We start from the raw sequence: 18249 nt of genomic DNA, 5'->3' as shown, positions 1-18249 counted from the left end.
CTCTGTGTGTAACTCTGACTTCCAAATAAATAAATAAATCTTTAAAAAAGAAAAGAAAGGAAAAGCATAGTCTCTAAACTACCCACTGTCCTCTCTGCCTCCACCGATGGGGAACCCTTCCAGGGAACAGAGTGCCAAAGCCAAGAGAAGTCGTTGTTTGCTGGCTGTAACTGAGGGACAGAACTGGAGGGTGATAGTCTCCCCTGTCAGAATTAGAAAGACTCCCAGGCTTCTGCCCACAGGCTGACTTGCCAGCAGCTTACCTCTGGGTCTGTAACTCCCTGCCACTTGTCCCCAGCAAGGAGACACCTACTTTTGGTACAGGTCCTCCGTGACTTGTAATGTTACTGTACGTGGAGAGTGACTTTATAAGCAATAAGACATAGAAGCACCTTATTAAACTCTGCCAACTGCATGTTTATATCAACCAAAACCATCACCCAACCCCGTTAGTCTGATCCCCGCAGGCTTGCAGAAGGGCCGCTACTCTTTGGCATGTGTGTAGGAGGTCATTCTCATAACCACTGGAGCATGTTGCTCCGAGACCAGCAGAGTCTCGCAATAAAAAGTGTTCTGAGGCAGGTGGGGTGCTGGAAGCCAGAGGCTAACACAGCAGTAGCATTCCTTGCCTGTTTCTCTCTCCCTCCTGGCAGAATGGAAACGTTGCAGGAACTCTGGTTTCCTTAACTTTTTTGCTATCTCGGAGGCCTCACCGTAAGCTCTTAGCCCCAGTGTTAGAAGCAAGAAGATGCTGGCACAGGGCCAGGAGTGGACCTGGGAGCTGCTTTCTACTTGCTGTTTAAGAGAAAACCATTTTTCAACTTGAGTTTTCTCTCCGTTCTTTACTAATCAGTAGCCACCTAGTGGTGCTTCCTATGCATGGGCCTGGATGGAAACAAAACAACAAATGGGACTGGTTTCCTGTAGGACATAGATTGCTTTAGCATCTACCGCCCCAGGAGCTCAGCAGAGCAGCCCTTCTGGTTTGGGGTCTTTGCAAATTGTCCATTAAAGGCTTACCTAAATATCCTCAACAGAAACTGTCTGAGGCTGTGGAAGTAAGGACTGGAAACCTCAGCCAGGAGGGTTTTTTTCATTCTCTATTTTTTAATTCATGACTCAATTTGTACCATTTTAGATGTGTACTCCAAAGAAAAAAGTATTGTTAAAGAAATGTGTTTAAAGAAATTTGGGTGTTGTATTATTAAATTATTTACCTACTTAAAAAATTTTTAATATTGCCCCCTAGATTTGCAAACAATCTATATAACCACCTATGATGATCCTAAATCACAAAGTCCAAAAATAAAAATTAAAAGGTCAATAAGTACTGGAAAATTGTAACAATCTTGTAAAAAATGTATGAAAATTCATGTGTAGAGAATAGTTAAGAAAAGACAAGTGAGGAAAGTTTTGAATAAAAAAGGAGAAAGTATTGTACACTCCTGTGCTCATTCTTTTTGAGTTCAAAGAACCCAGGCATTTTATTTTAAGAATGATTTTGTGATTCATCAAAACATGAATGGGTGATTCACTGATCCATTTATTGCTGGGAGGAGCAGCAAGAACATAAGTATCAAATTTTCAACTAGAAATGAGATTTGATTGATCAAATAACCCCTGCCTTTATTTATTTTTTTTTTAACTGAGAAGGCCATAGGTAAATAGCCAAAGCACAAACCTGTTTATCAGCAAAATTAATGGTGACCTCTGGCTTCCTAGCTGTTTTCTGCACCCATGTGTTTAACAAGCACAAAAAAATCAGACCAATCTGTCTTAGAAACATGGAGAAATACAGATGCCCATCTACAATTCATCAAAATAACAAAGTTCTCATTATTAACCATAAGTAACCTCATCTTCATTTGAGTAAGAGCATTCTACTCTTAGCAACATATCCTAGCTAGTTTAGTAAATCTCTGTTTCCAGTGTAAAAATGTTTCCAAAGAGTAAGCACTAACATTGAGGAAAAAAAAAAAAAAAATATATATATATATATATATATATATATATATATCAGAGATGTGCTCTTTCATGGAGTAAATAGCTCTTTACTTGATCGTTGTAAACTATCCATTTAGATATCTTTTGCTTTGGATCTAAACATCTTGGTAAATGTATCCCCTCTCTTTTTTTCTACAGTGGACATTACCATTGTACATGAAAACTTAACTTTTAAAGAATATACTATCTCACTCCATCTTTACAAAGTCCTATTGGTAGTTGTATTATTCACAGATAATGACTTCATTGCTATTTTTCAACATTTTCCCTCTTTTCCATTGCTTCTTACCCCATTAATGTCTAACTTGGTCATGTGACCTGCAACTCCTTCCTGCCTGAAAATTATACAGCCCTGTCCTGTTGACCTCCGTCATGGTCCTGTGATTGCTTTTGATAAATAGAATATAAAATTTAGTTGTGTCACTACCAAGCAAAGGTTTAGTATCAATAAAGTTTACCGTGTCTCTTATCCTTCCACCAGAAGATCAGCCATACTCAAACCAAGGCTATTCAATTTCTTCACTCCTGCAGTGAAGGTGACACGGCAGAGCCACAGCTTGGATACAATGGGCAAGAAAGACGTAGCAGTAGTTTTTTTTTTTTTTTTTTAAATATTTATTTATTTTAAAGTCAGAGTTACATAGAGGAGAGGCAGAGAGAGAGAGAGAGAGAGGTCTTCCACCCACTGCTTCACTCCCCAATTGGGGGCAATGGCCAGAGGAGTGCCAATCCGGAGCCAGGAGCCAGGAGCTTCTTCTGGGTCTCCCACATGGGTGCAGGGGCCCAAGCATGTGGGCCATCTTCTACTGCTTTCCCAGGCCATAGCAGAGAGCTGGATCGAAGTGGAGCATCCAGGAATGGAACTGGCACCCATATGGGATGCCGGCACTTCAGGCCAGAGTGTTAACCCACTGCATCACAGCGCTGGCCTAAGGAGTAGTTTTCTATCACACCATAATCTAATGTATCTCAGTTGACAGCCTTCGTTCCGTTTTTACATTTTCATTTAGTGTTCAAGAAAACAAATTGAGAGATGTTAAATAACACCTACTGTAGTTCCACTACTCCAAAATGTCATCTGTTCCTTCCACGACTGTCACCCCGATTAAACATAGAGTCTTAATAAATGCCTAAACAGCTTTAGCCTCTTCAAATGAAGGCATACTTTGAGTAAATAGAATGTGGTTGTCTCACAACATCAACAAATTCCTCTAGAACAGACAGAGGATAACTCAGCCTCCAGAGCCCATGCTCCTTCATTGTTACACAGAGGGAAATGATGTAAGAGAAGTCAACAGGTACCAGGTACACACAAGCAGTTGATCTTTTCTTGAGATATGACTACACTGAAATGAAAGTTCCCATGAAAAATAAAAGCTTTTATTTCCATCCTTTTCTGGTAGCAACATCTTGTTAATCCAAAACCACATACTCATCGTGAATGTTACTTCCTTTTCCCAGTAGCACAGAAGTAATACAAAAATCAGCTTCAGTAATATTACAGTGATATCTTTCCTCATTTTTGCCAATAACAGAAAGGAAATTTCATTACAGTTAATATGTCTACATCTTACCTCTAAGCTATCTGAATTGCCTTAAGAATATTCATTAATTACTTAAATATTGGTAATATTTGGTGATTCAAAATACTTGTCATTTTAAAACATAGGATTAACAGTGCACCTGCCATCCTCATGTCTTCAAGAAATGTAACAGATTTTTGTAACTTTTACAGTTTGGGGGTTACTATTCATTTTGGGAACCAGGGATACTTTTTCTTAAATAATACTTCAAAAATGTATAAATTCTCCCTGTTAAATATAAGAGTGGGAAAGAGAGAGGGAGGAGATATACAATTTGGGGCATGCTCAATCGGACTTGCCTCAAATGGTGGAGTTAGAAATGTGCCAGGGGATTCCAATTCAATCCCATCAAGGAGGCATGTACCAATGCCATCTCTCTAGTCCCAGTGATCATCTTCAGTTCACAATTGATCACACTGATAGGTCTAAGAGTAAAAGGGATCACACAAACAAGACTAGTGTCTGCTAATACTAACTGATAGAACCAAAAAGGGAAAGAATGATCCAACATGGCAAGTGGGAGACACAGCAGACTCATAGAATGGCAGATGTCCTAAATAACACTCTGGCCTCAGAATCAGCCCTTAAGGCATTCGGATCTGGCTGAAGAGCCCATGAGAGTATTTTAGGCATGGAAAGCCAAGACACTCTGGGAAAAAAAAAAAAAAAAAAAAAGGAAGACCTAAATGAAAGATCTCTGCGAGTGAGATCCCAGTGGAAAGAACGGGGCCATCAAAGAAGGAGGTAACTTTCTCTGAAGGGAGGAGAGAACTTCCACTTTGACTATGACCCTGTCAGAATAAGATCGAAGTCGACGAACCCTAAAGGCTTCCATAGCCTTGGCAACTCATGACTAGAGCCTAGGGAGATTACTGATACCATAAACAAGAGTGTCAAATTGTTAAATCAACAACAGGAGTCACTGTGTACTTACGTCTCATGTGGGATCTGTCCTTAATGTGTTGTCCAATGTGAAATAATGCTATAACTAGTACTGAAACAGTATTTTTACACCTTGTGTTTCTGTGTGGGTGCAAACTGATGAAATCTTTACTTAGTAAATACTGAATCAATCTTCTGTATATAAAGATAATTGAAAATGAAAAAAAAAAACTTGGTGTTAAATTGGAAATTGCATAGAAAATTCCTAAGCCGGAGAAAGATGCAGCATTGAAAGAGAATTACAGATCAATATCCCTGATGAACATAGATGCAAAAATCCTCAATAAAATTCTGGCCAATAGAATGCAACAACACATCAGAAAGATCATCCACCCAGACCAAGTGGGATTTATCCCTGGTATGCAAGGATGGTTCAATGTCCGCAAAACAATCAACGTAATACACTACATTAACAGACTGCAGAAGAAAAACCATATGATTCTCTCAACAGACACAGAGAAAGCATTTGATAAAATACAACACCCTTTCATGATGAAAACTCTAAGCAAACTGGGTATGGAAGGAACATTCCTCAACCCAATCAAAGCAATATATGAAAAACCCACGGCCAACATCCTATTGAATGGGGAAAAGTTGGAAGCATTTCGGCTGAGATCTGCTACCAGACAGGGATGCCCACTCTCACCACTGCTATTCAATATAGTTCTGGAAGTTTTAGCCAGAGCTATTAGGCAAGAAAAAGAAATTAAAGGGATACAAATCGGGAAGGAAGAACTCAAACTATCCCTCTTTGCAGATGATATAATTCTTTATTTAGGGGACCCAAAGAACTCTACTAAGAGACTACTGGAACTCATCGAAGAGTTTGGCAAAGTAGCAGGATATAAAATCAATCCACAAAAATCAACAGCCTTTGTATACACAGGCAATGCCACGGCTGAGGAAGAACTTCTAAGATCTATCCCATTCACAATAGCTACAAAAACAATCAAATACCTTGGAATAAACTTAACCAAGGACGTTAAAGATCTCTACGATGAAAACTACAAAACCTTAAAGAAAGAAATAGAAGAGGATACCAAAAAATGGAGAAATCTTCCATGCTCATGGATCGGAAGAATCAATATCATCAAAATGTCTATTCTCCCAAGAACAATTTATACATTCAATGCAATACCAATCAAGATACCGAAGACATTCTTCTCAGATCTGGAAAAAATGATGCTGAAATTCATATGGAGACACAGAAGACCTCGAATAGCCAAAGCAATCTTGTACAACAAAAACAAAGCCGGAGGTATCACAATCCCAGATTTCAGGGCATACTACAGGGCAGTTGTCATCAAAACAGCATGGTACTGGTACAGAAACAGATGGATAGACCAATGGAACAGAATAGAAACACCAGAAATCAATCCAGACATCTACAGCCAACTTATATTTGATCAAAGATCCAAAACTAATCCCTGGAATAAGGACAGTCTATTCAATAAATGGATAATAATAATTGGATTTCCATGTGCAGAAGCTTGAAGCAAGACCCATACCTTTCACCTTACACAAAAATTCACTCAACGTGGATTAAAGACTTAAATCTATGACCTGAAACCATCAAATTATTAGAGAGCACTGGAGAAACCCTGCAAGATATAGGTACAGGCAAAGACTTCTTGGAAAAGACCCCAGGAGCACAGGCATCAAAACCAAAATTAACATTTGGGATTGCATCAAATTGAGAAGTTTCTGTACTTCAAAAGAAACAGTCAGGAAAGTGAAAATTAATCAATTCTTAAAAAAATCATGTAGGATCTCTGTCCTTAATGTGCTGTACATTGTGATTTAATGCTATAACTAGTACTCCAACAGTATTTTTCACTTGGTGTTGCTATGTGAGGGCAAACTGTTGAAATCTTTACTTAATATATACTAAACTGATCTTCTGTATATACAGAGAATTGAAAATGAATCTTGATGTGAATGGAAGGGGAGAGGGAGCAGGAAAGGGGAGGGTTGCGGGTGGGAGGGAAGTTATGGGTGGGGGGGAAGCCATTGTAATCCATAAGCTGTACTTTGGAAATTTATATTCATGAAATAAAAGTTTAAAAAAAAGAAGCCTAAAAAAAAAAGAAAAAAGAAAAAAATTATAAATTCATGCTCAGAACTTCTTTTATATAATTCAAGTAAGTATCATTCTAACCTTTGTGGAAATGTAGTTAAAACCTTGATTATAAATGCTGTTAATTGTTTATTATAATGGTTGATGATTTCCTTCTTATCTTTAGGGACTGAATACATGTAATGAATCACAAATGCCTAGCAAGTATCAAGACCATGTGTTAGGTTCCATTCCCATGTTGTTATCATTTACCCACAGTCACATGCAATAAAAACTAACATACTTATTTTACAATTAAGAAAAATTTAGAATTTCAAGGATACACAACTATTAAGTAACAAAGCCTGTATTGAAAACAAAACAGATTTAATTAGAAGACATATTTGCTCTTTCCTTTGCAGTTTCCCTAGTACCATCTCATTTTGTCTTTAATGAATAATACAGGATGGTTGAATTTTGATTGCTTGCTTTGTTGGGACATAACAATACTTATGGTGTGTAATGAGGAAGAATATTTGGATTGTTCATGACCAGGAAGCTTAGTTATAATCTTGCCATCATCACAATGTTTGATGACAATTTCAGGATACCACACACTCTTTGGTGAAGAAGAGTTTCTAATGGTTTCTCAGTCTCCAAAAGATGTTTTAATTTATTTATAAAGGATACTCCATATGTCCTGAAATGCATTAAGTCCTAGAAATGCAAAGTATATTCCTGATCTAATGTTTTTATTTTATGATAAAGGACAAAACTAAGTGGATGATGCAGAAAAAAAGCCTCATACACAAATTGTATATCACAATATTATCTATGAGAGCATAATTTTAAACAAAGGATACCTTATAAAATGATATATTCACATAATTAGATGTTTATATCCAGTCTACTGATGGTCATGAATTCTATAAAATCACAAAATTATGTTCAGAATTTAATATTATATGAAAAATAGCATTTAACAGTTTACTTCCATCAACATTTATATATAAAAAGCTTAAAGGAAAGCCGGCGCCGCGGCTCAATAGGTTAATCCTCCACCTAGCGGCGCCGGCACACCGGGTTCTAGTCCCGGTCGGGGCACCGAATTCTGTCCCGGTTGCCCCTCTTCCAGGCCAGCTCTCTGCTGTGGCCAGGGAGTGCAGTGGAGGATGGCCCAAGTCCTTGGGCCCTGCAGCCCATGGGAGACCAAGAGAAGCACCTGGCTCCTGCCATCGGATCAGCGCGATGCGCCGGCCGCAGCGCGCTACCGCGGTGGCCATTGGAGGGTGAACCAACAGCAAAAGGAAGACCTTTCTCTCTGTCTCTCTCTCACTGTCCACTCTGCCTGTCAAAAAATAAAAATAAAAAAATAAAAATAAAAAAGCTTAAAGGATTTGATAGAGAAACAGCATAATGTACACAATCAATATTCTACACCAGTGAGGCTACTGAGAATTTATTTGTTCTTTATAATAATAATGTCCTGCAGTCTTCCTGTATAAATTTTGTAATATAAATACATGAAAAGCAGTTAATTTGGCAGGAATAACTACCTAAAATTGAACTACCTTTTCTTATATACTTGGTAGTGCTCTGAAATAAATTTCTAATCATAAAAACTAAATAAAATGGGATCTTTTATGAGGGGAGGCACAGCATTATACATTGTTAAGAAAAATTTTGTGGGTGTTGGCACAGTGGTGCAGAATGCTAAGCCCCCACTTGTGGCACCAGCATGCCATATGGGTGCCATTTCAAGTCCCATATGGGCACTGTGTTGAATCCCACCTGCTCCAGTTCCAATCTGGCTCCCTGCTAATGCTCCTAGGAAAGCATCAGAAGATAGCCCAAGAGCTTGGCCTTGCACCCACATGGGAGGCCTGGATGAAGTTCCCAGTTCCTAGCTTTGGCTTGCCTCAGCCCCAGCTGTTGTAGCCATTTGGGATGTGAACCACCAGGTAGACGATCTCTCTCTCTCTCTCTCTCTCTCTCTCTCTCTGTCTCACTCTGTGTGTGTGTGTGTGTGTGTAACTCTGCCTTTCAAATAAATAAATAAATCTTTAGAAATTATGGTATGTGAAAAGGTACTTTAATTGCTTATTACTCTTTTTAATAATGAGAGTTTGGGACCTACATTGTGGCACAGTGGATAGGCCATTAACTGTGACAAGGGGCATACCATACGGACACCAGGTCTAGTCCCATCTGCTCCACTTCTGATCCAGCAGAAGATGGTCCAAGTGCTTCGTCCCCTGGGAGACTAAGATGAAGCTCCTGGCTCCTGGTTTCGGCCTAGCCCAGTCCTGCTATTGAGGCCATTTGGGGAATATACCAGTAGATGGAAGATCCCTCTCTCTCTGTAACTCTCCCTTTCAAATAAACAAATAAACCTTTTAAAAATGAGGCTTTTAAAGTAATAAGTAAGAGATAATTTAAGTAAAGACAAAGCTTGCTATGCCATGAATCATCTTTATTACTAGAGCAAAAAATGCCTATAGCAACTCAATTAATGTTAACTGTTTATCATGCATAGGGTAAATATTCATTAAGATTTGCCTAGGACAGTCCTCATGTACACCTGTTGTCCTGGAACAACTTTTGTTAGCAATCTTCATTTACAAAATGTCCTACTTTGAATGATAAATTACATAGTCACCCTGTATATAGTTCACATAAAGATGGCTTTAAATGCCCTGGTTCTGACACATAAAGGAATCTATTCCATTAATCTGTTCAGAAAGCAAATAAAACCCAGGACATAATAATGAGTTGCTTGAGGAATGTGACTAAATGCTGATGCTGATACTGATATTGATATTGGTATCGATAAATGTTTTTCTCATAATTTGAAAGAAAAATATTTTAATTGCAGGCAGAATGCACTGGGAAAGTCATTTATATGCTTCATTGGAGGCAAAAAGCACAATTGTTGCTACTTGCACTGAATATATATACATATATATATATATATAAAACTGAGTAATGAATGTAATAAATAGTTTTTGACTACTACTTCCACTTCCACATTTAGCCTAGTTAATTATTATATCCTCACAGATTTCCATGTTGTTTCTTAAAAAGTAAATATCAAATTTAATTATCCTTTATTTTTATCACTTGAGCCATCATAGTTTTCTCTTTAGAAATAAGTACTGCTTACAAAAATTTTAATAAGTGAATCAATTAATCAATTCAAAACACCAAATAATATGTAGCTATATTTAATCAAGGAATCTGAATTCTTGCCTTTTACATTTAGAAAATAAGTAAATAATCATGTTTGGAAATCATGACTATAACCATTATTCTTGTTATTTTATTAATTGAGGTATTTTATATTCTTATAATTTTAATATTGAATACAATTGGCTGGACTGCTTTGGTATTCCCCTAAGAATCATGTACTTATTTGAGAAAAAAGCAATGTGTATAATGGAACAAAACATGTAGTTACAGCTTCAAAATTTGTATTTTACATAATTTTATTTATGAGTCAAGGAGTAGGTTTCAGCCTAGTAGTTAATACATTGACACTCCACTTCAGAATGCCTGGACTGGATTCCCAGCTCCAGCTCCTGATGACAGCTTCCTGCCAGTGTAGACCCTGGGAGACAGAGGTGGTAGCTCAAGTAATTGAGTTCCTGCCACCCCAATGGGAGACTTGTATTGAGTTAAAAATTAACCCAGCCTCTGCAGGCATATGAGGAGTGAACAAGTAGATGGGACTGGACTCTGTGTATATTTCTGTTTCTCAAATAAATAATAAATAAGAATGAAATTCATGATAAGTTTCTTTATTTCCATAATTTGCTATATATATAATATCTCCAAGGGCTCTACATTCTTTATATGATCCATCCTCAACCTAAGCATTTTGAGCAACACAGGATATTTGAAAGAAGTGCATTTTAGAGGCTTCACAGTCTACTCCTGACACAATAAATTAGAATCCTGGAATTCTAAAAATACAAATGATTTCATTAGGGTCACACAGCTGTTTTCATGCAGAATTATGAAGTTTAAGGTCATTAAATGGAAATGGCAAGCCCCTTGATGTTATCTCTTGAGAGACCAGCAATCATGTCATATTTTAATGTATATTCTCTAGATATATTATTAATAAGCTGCATTATAGCATAAGAATCTTATGTACTACAAATCTTATGATTGAACAATATATCTACTAAAAAGATTTGACCTGAAAATATTCTATAATTTTGACAGATTATATTTTTATTTCTATTATCATTCAATTTACATGAAATTTTGTACACTTTAAGGGATACAACGCAATATTTTGATATATTCATATAGTGTAAACTGAACAAATCAGGCAATTAGCATTTCTATTTCCCTATTTTCTCTTTATGTTTGCAGCGTACCATGCCTCTATTCCAGTCCTTCATACACAATATAATTTTTTAATGTGTGCTACAGTTACCCCACTATGTTGTGAAACACTAGAACTTATTTGTATCACACTGTTTTACTACCCACAACTAACCTCTGACTACTCTCCTTCATCTCCCCCTTCCCAGCCTCTAGTAATCACTATTCTAAATTCACATCAAATTTTTAAAATCTCCACTATGAAAAAGAACATGCAATTTTATTATCTTTGTCTCGCTTATTTCACTTAACATAATGAACTCAAATTTCATTCATTTTGCTGCAAATGTAAGAATTTCTTTCCATTTATGGCTGAATAATAATGCATTAAATATACAAACTATATTTTCTTTTTCCATTCATTAATTATTCTCTGTCTATTATAAAATATATATTCTACAAGTAGTGATATAACTCAGTTATAATAGGTGATATTGATAAGAAAATAAATATTTAATTTTATATTTGTAGAATGTTTTTGAAATATGATAGATAGATATCTATGCTGTAAGGGTACAAGTCTTAAAAAGTTGGAAAGGTGGATCCAAAGATTTCCTGCATATTCTATTTATCAAATATTTAAACATGTATCAGAAGTAGTATTAGGAAGACAAAAATTTTTTCAGTTGCTGGAAATAGTTGCAGAAAATAGTAAAAAGCAAAAATGAAAAAACAATAAAAAGAACACACATTGGGGAAATCTTTAGATCACAGGAGGAAGTAAATTTTATATTTTCATATGCATTTCTTAAGCTGGGAAATTAGCACCCTGAGCCTGCCACCATGTCAATTTCTTCGTTTCTGTTCTGTAAATGCGGTAAGATTTTGCCATATATATTCAAATTAAGTATTAATAAATCTCTTCATGAGTAAAGATGACTTGCTCAGTTACTTGAGTGGAAAACAATTTTGTTCAATTCTTTCTCATGGTCACTTTACATAACCAAGGTCCAAACAGGCATCAATCAAGTACAAGCTAAAAGGGTAATTTCTGCTCTCAAAGTTTTTTTTATTTTTACTTCTTTTATTTAAAATTTTTATTTACTCACTTATTTATTTGGAAGGCAGGGAGAAAGAGCCAAAGGAAGAGGAAAGGAGAGAGAGAAACACAGAAAGAGACATGAGATCTTTCTTCTGCTTGCTCACTCCCCAAATGCACACCACAGCAAGAATTGGACCAGGCCAAAATCAGGAGACCAGAGTTGAATCCACCTGGTGAAAGAGTGAGTTTATTTTGTTTTCAAATAATTTTAAGTGTGAATTTTGGTACAACAGTTAAAATGTCACTTGGGATACTTTAATCCCATAGCAGAGTGCCTGAGTTGGAGTCCCAGCATCACTTCCAGTCAAGCTTCTTTGCAAATGCACACCCTGAGAGGCAAGAGGTGATGATCAAATGTTTTGTTCCTGCCACCCAGGATCTTAAAAGCAAAGGTTTGTACTAGAGGTCTGAACACATTGTGCTACTCCCAGCTACTATTCAGCAGTATGGGTGTTCTTGTCTGGTTTGTTTGCTGATGCCCTGAAGAATGCCTGGCACAAAATGAGCACTTAACTATTATTTGCCGTACATGTGAGTAAAGGAACATATATTCTGAAAGTCAGTCTTTGTGATCTAATTTTATACATGAATGTGAAATTTTCTGAAAAGTCTAAGTGATTTGCCAAAATTATTACTAGTAGTAAGAGGCACAGGTAAAACTCATCAGGAAGACCCAAATTACTGGAAAAGTCTTCTCCTGGAATTCTTTACTATCATCCTTTCATTGTTATAATCTGTAATCAATATGGCAGAGAGACAAAGCTAATTCCATGTGAGTATTTTTTTTGGACGAAGAGGAAAAACACCATAATTTTCATTTTACTCTACTTAGAAAATGGCTATTGAGTGGAGAGCATCTTAAAATGAGCACCAACATATCTGTTGCTCCAGTTTATAACCATAGAGCCTGACAGAACATAAATTAGATTTAGAAACAATATAACCCTTCATGACATTCACATTGGCTAAGTCTATGATGCTTTGATGCACCAGATAAATTCTTCAAGGTTGCTAAACCTTTTGGCAAAGTGGAGGCATCATATTTAAACTTATTGAATTAGAAAACATATTAAAAGAACTAAAAATTGAAGAGAAAATGATAATGATCAATTTTAAATACAGAAGCATATAGTTTTTTTCTTAAAAAATACTAAGTCTTGGCAACTTAAAATAAGAGTGAAATATTTTCATTGACAGAATTCTCTTGAACCATTCACTTCACATGGGAGAGAATACAAATGAGGACAACAAAACAACCAAGCATTCTTTCTACTCTATTTCAGTTATGCCAGCTTGAAGTTTCTCAAAAAGAATTGTTACTAAGGAAATACAGGAACAAATATGTACTCATAAGATAGTCTGACAGTAAAAAATCACTTTGTAGAATGTAGATGTTTGAGTTACACTTAAATTTAATACAGTCTGTGTTGTGCGTGTGTGTGTGCATGTGTGTGTGAGCACACTGTTCAACATGGTTATTTTGTGGAAAAGGTGCTCCTTTTCTCAAGACACATGTTGTCTACAAACAACACTGAAAGATTATTCTGATAATTACACTCATCTGTGATGACTAAGAGGTGCATAGTGTGCCAACATTTAAGAAATTCCTGTTTGTACAAACTCAGAGTGATAATCCTATATATATATATATATATATATATATATATATATATATATATTCAAAGATTAAGTTGGTGGTCAGAATTCTAACAGTTCTAAAGCCATATGAGGAAAATAATAAACCTGATCATACCAATTTTAAAGTATTCATATCAAGCCCACTATATTTTAAGTACAGTCTTTTGTTCTTCCCATCCCAGCTAAAAGGTACAGAGCCAAGAATGTTAAGATTACTTCTGAGGCCAGCACTGTGGCACAGCAGGTTAACGCCCTGGCCTGAGGCGCCAGCATCCCATATAGGCCCTGGTTTGAGACCCAGCTGCTCCACTTCTGATTCACCTCTCTGCTATGGTCTGGAAAGCAGTAGAACGTGGCCCAAGTCCTTGGGCCCTTGTACCCATGTGGGAGACCCAGAAGAAGCTCCTGCCTTCAGATTGGCACAGCTCCGGCTGTTGTGGCCAACTGGGGAGTGAACCATCAGATGGAAGATCTCTATCTCTCTCTCTCTCTCTCTCTCTCTCTCTCTCTGCCTCTCCTCTGTTTGTGTAACTCTGATTTTCAAAGAAATAAATAAATCTAAAAAAAAAAGATTACTTCTATATGCAGTTTCTATTACTTCTCTGTCATTCAATATTTGTCTAAAAAAGGGAGGAATGTTACATCTTGAATTCACTGTTTCTGGAAGGAAAGGATACACATATTTCAGAATTTCACTATTAAACTAAATTATATCAGTTTTTTTTTTTTTTTTAGTTTATTGCTATCCTAATGCCACTTGTTAGATAATCAGATAAAGCAAATTTCGAGAGGTCTATCAAGTTATGAACCCGTAGATCTGGCCACAGTAATGTCACCCATCTGTCTCTATCCTTCGTTAAAATTGAACTGAATTTATGCCTATGACAGCTGACAGTATATAATATTTCATCATAGTTACACTGGTAGTAGCCTTCTTAGTGTGTCCACTTCACTTGGAATTCTAACTGGTAATTACAGTAATTTATTATCTCTATTTATATCAGTGAACCATCTCAATACAAACTGTCAGAATTAAATTTCACTGGGAATATGAACTCTTAACTCCTCTATTCTTTGCACCCAGTATAATCAAGAGATCCTCAAAAATTCATGGAAAATTCACATATGACAATTATGCTGTTTCAAATTTTTTGCACCAAAATACACTCATAATAAATTGTTATAGCATATTGGAACAGGATCTTCTTTTTCAAGATTTTTTTTTTTTTTTTTGACAGGCAGAGTGAACAGTGAGAGACAGAGAGAAAGGTCTTCCTTTTCCATTGGTTCACCCCCACAGTGGCCACTACATCTGGCACGCTGCAGCCAGCGCACCGAGCTGATCCGAAGCCAGGAGCCAGGTGCTTCTCCTGGGACAGAATCCGGCGCCCCGACAGGGACTAGAACCCGGTGTGCCGGCACCGCAGGCGGATGATTAGCCTATTGTCCCACGGCGCTGGCCCTCAAGTTTTTATTTATTCATCTTCAGTTTGTTTGAAAGGCAGCCAGACAAAGCTAGAGAAAGACAGACAGATAGCTTCCACCTGCTGACTCATTCTTTAAATGCCCGTAGTAGCTGTGACTGGGCCAGGCTTAATTCAGAAGTCCAGAACTCAGTGCGAGTCTCCCATATGGGTGACTGGGATTCAGGTACTTGAGCCATCACCTTCTGCTTCCCAAGACGCAGAGTAGCAAGAAGCTGGATCAGAAGCGGAGGAGCTGGGACTTGAACAAGGCATTTATATGGGATGCTGGAGTTCCACCTAATGTGTTAAACACTGCACCAAATGTTTGCCCCTGAACAGGGTCTGTTTTGAGGCACTAAGAAAAAGACATCAGTCTAAAGAGTGTCTGTCAGAAGATGAATTCTGTTAAAATTGAAGCAACAACAAACATCAAATGGATGCTGAAGCAATGGTAAAATCTTTCATGCTTTATGAAAAGTTTAGGGGTGGTGGAGAGGGTTATTATCCAAAAGACAGAAACTAACAAATGCTGGCCACAATGTGGAGAAAGGGGGATTCTAATATACCACGGATGGAAATGTGAATTAGTGAAATCACTGTGGGAAACAGTATGGAGATGTCTTTGAAAGCCACAAACAGGGGCCATGGTACAGTAGGTTAATCCTCTGCCTACAGCACTGGCTTCCCATATGGGCGCCAGTTCTAGTCCTGGCTGCTCCTCTTCCAATCCAGCTCTCTATTGTGGCCTGAGAAAGTAGTAGAAGATGGCCCAGGTCCTTGGGTCCCTACACCTCATGGGAGACCCAGAAGAAACTCCTGGCTCCTGACTTCAGATCGGCACATCTCTAGCCATTGTGGCCATTTGGGGAGTGAACCAACAGACAGAAGATCTCTCTCTCTGACTCTACTTCTCACTGTCTGTAACTCTACCTCTCAAATAAATAAATAAAATTTTTAAAAAAAAGTGAACCACAAATAGACTTGCCATTTGACCCAACAATCCCACTCCTGGGTACATATCCAAAAGACATGAACACAGTGTATTGAAGAGTTAACTGCACCACCATGTTTATAGAAGCACTGTTAACCATAGTCAAAATGTGGATTCAAACAAGGTGTTCATATTCAGTTAAATGCATAATATATATGTATACATGTATATATAAAACAGGATATACATATATATATATAAATGGAATATTATTCAGCTATGAAAAATAATGAAATTCTACCTTTTGCATCAAAATGGATGCAACCAGAGGACATCATGTGAGTGAAATAAGCTGGACACAGAAAGGCAAATGCCATGTGTTCTCCCTTATATGTGAAAGCTAAATTTTTTAAAAAAGAAAAATTGAATAAACAAAAACAAAAAAGAAGGAAATGCCTATGTGTACCAGTATTGTTGCAAATATAGTTTGGTCAAATGTCATATGTATATTTGTCAAACAAATGGTTAAGAATGATTACTCTATAGTTTTAATGATCTATGATTATTTTTCAAATTTATTTTATACGAGTGAAATGAACATTTACATTTGATTATCATTTATAGTCATTGTCTATATTCCTACTGAACCATGATCTTTTAACTTTTCACTTATTGAACTGTTTATTTATTTATTTATTTATTTATTTTTTGGAGCAATAAATCTTTGACTATAATGTAAATTACAAGTATGTTATCTCAAAAATTAAAGGCAGAGAGAAAGAGAGAAAGAGAAAAATAAAGAAAGAAAGAAAGAAAGAGAGGAAGAAAGAACAAAAGGAAGAAAGAGAAAGAAAGAAAAGAAAGCAGGAAATGAAGTAAGAGAGGAAGGGAGATAAGGGAGGGAGGGAGGGAGGGAGGGAGGGAGGGAAGTATCACTGTTTGTAGAATTTTATCTATAAACTATATTTAAAAAGTGTATGAGGACAATGTACTATAGAAGTCAGCAGTTTACAAACAGGCAACTTATTTTGAGATAAGAAGATGTTGAAAACGAAGCCTTGCAATAGTGGACTGTCTACATCCATTTGTGAGGAGTGCATTATGTTCATACTCTCATTGAAAAGGACTGACAATAACAAAAGAAAGAGTAGTCAACTTTTAGACATCTCAGTAAATTCAACTTACATCCCTTTGACTGAAAAATTAAAGCAAATACCACACTCAATGGGTGCCAAAATTGTTGCACCTGAATCAGCTGCAAGCAACAACAGAGCTTTCACCGGTTTTCAGCAAGTGAGATCAAGTTCTTGAAGTATTTTATAGAAGAATCGTAACAGGAGGTGAAAGATGGCTTTACCAGTCAGATCCTGAAGATAAACCACAATCAAACCAGTGGCTGTCAAGAGGTAAAAGTGGCCCTGTCAAAGCAAATATAGACTTGTGAAAAGCCAAGTTCATGACGGCACTTTTTGGGGATGTTCAAAGTGTTATTATACTTGTTAATCTTCTGAAAGGCCAAAGAATGATAAAATATGTTTAGAAAAATGTTTTGAAGCCAAAGTGAAAGCAGGAAAATCCTGGGGAACTGCTTCACCAGAGACTCTCTATACCATGGCACTGATCCTGCTCATTTCAGTAGTCAAACAAGTGCAATTTTGAGAGAGTTTTGAAAGGAAATTACTTTTTTTAAAAAAAAATCTCAGTCTGATCACAGAATTATAACACGAGGGGCTAGGAAAGGTGGAGAGGCGAGAGAGACGGTTTGGATAAACCACCTGCAAGTACCAGTTCAAGTCCGGCTGCCCACTTCAGATCCAGCTCCCTGCTGATGTACCCGAAAAACAGCAGCAGATGGCCAAGTACTTGGGCCTCTGACACCCACTAGGAAGAGTTGGAAAAAGTGCTTGGCTCTGGCTTTGGCCTGTTCCAATCCCAGCCATTGTGACCATTTGGAGGAGTGAAGAGTTCTCTCTCTCTTTGTGTCTCTCCTCTCCCTGTAACTCTGCTTTTCAAATAAATAAATAAATATTTTTTAAAAAAATAGCTAAATCTGTTTCTTAAAACATAAAATTTCGTTCAGCTAAATTATTTCCATACTTAGAGTTTTGGATTTTAAGATGAAGAAAAAAATGTAAAAATGCATTAATGTCATCTACCTCCTACTGAGTACAAGAACATTCTCAGAAGCTTCTTCT

At 37.0% G+C, this 18249-nt stretch overlaps 1 protein-coding gene across 2 annotated transcripts in view; it reads right to left on the bottom strand.

Moving 5' to 3' along the window:
• The window catches only part of GABRG1 (gamma-aminobutyric acid type A receptor subunit gamma1), a 79557-nt gene that overhangs the window by 56370 nt on the left and 4938 nt on the right, over positions 1-18249 (bottom strand). The window lies entirely within an intron of this gene.

This window comes from Lepus europaeus, chromosome 16 (assembly GCF_033115175.1).
Source record: "Lepus europaeus isolate LE1 chromosome 16, mLepTim1.pri, whole genome shotgun sequence".
In the NCBI taxonomy this organism is placed as follows: Eukaryota; Metazoa; Chordata; class Mammalia; order Lagomorpha; family Leporidae; genus Lepus; species Lepus europaeus.
This window is presented reverse-complemented; position numbering and strand designations above follow the sequence as displayed.